This window comes from Odontomachus brunneus, unplaced genomic scaffold, assembly GCF_010583005.1.
Source record: "Odontomachus brunneus isolate Ranch 3 - 2012 unplaced genomic scaffold, Obru_v1 Obru_scaffold_308, whole genome shotgun sequence".
NCBI classification, from domain to species: domain Eukaryota; kingdom Metazoa; phylum Arthropoda; class Insecta; order Hymenoptera; family Formicidae; genus Odontomachus; species Odontomachus brunneus.
The window spans coordinates 220,317-220,648 of NW_022639758.1; the positions used below are offsets into that span (position 1 = coordinate 220,317).

Sequence of the window (332 nt, forward strand, 5' to 3'; positions counted from 1 at the left end):
CGCGAGAAACCCGGCAGGAAAAAACGGGAGAGCCGGGAGAGACAACATGCGAACTCCCGATGTCAACAATGTCTCGAGACGAAAAGTGTCTCGAGACCATATTACCGAAATTTGCCGATTCTCGACGATCGACGACCCCAGGACGAGGGGGGCAGCGACGAGGGAGGATCCGCGAGGATACGCGATCCTCCCAGGAACAATCAGCTGTTAGCCTTACCGCGACCATTGCCGCGATCAGACGCCAATAGAAAAAGTAGACGGCGTACCGTACCGTGCATATCAGGTGTGAAAGAGAGAGAGAGAGAGAGAGAGAGAGAGAGAGAGAGAGAGAG

The 332-nt window shown here is 54.8% G+C and overlaps 1 protein-coding gene across 1 annotated transcript in view; it reads left to right on the top strand.

Annotated features, from left to right (window-relative positions):
* Positions 1-332, top strand: part of LOC116853343 (transcription initiation factor TFIID subunit 11-like) — a gene marked incomplete at its 3' end in the record, with an annotated part of 30,775 nt that overhangs the window by 30,272 nt on the left and 171 nt on the right. The window lies entirely within an intron of this gene.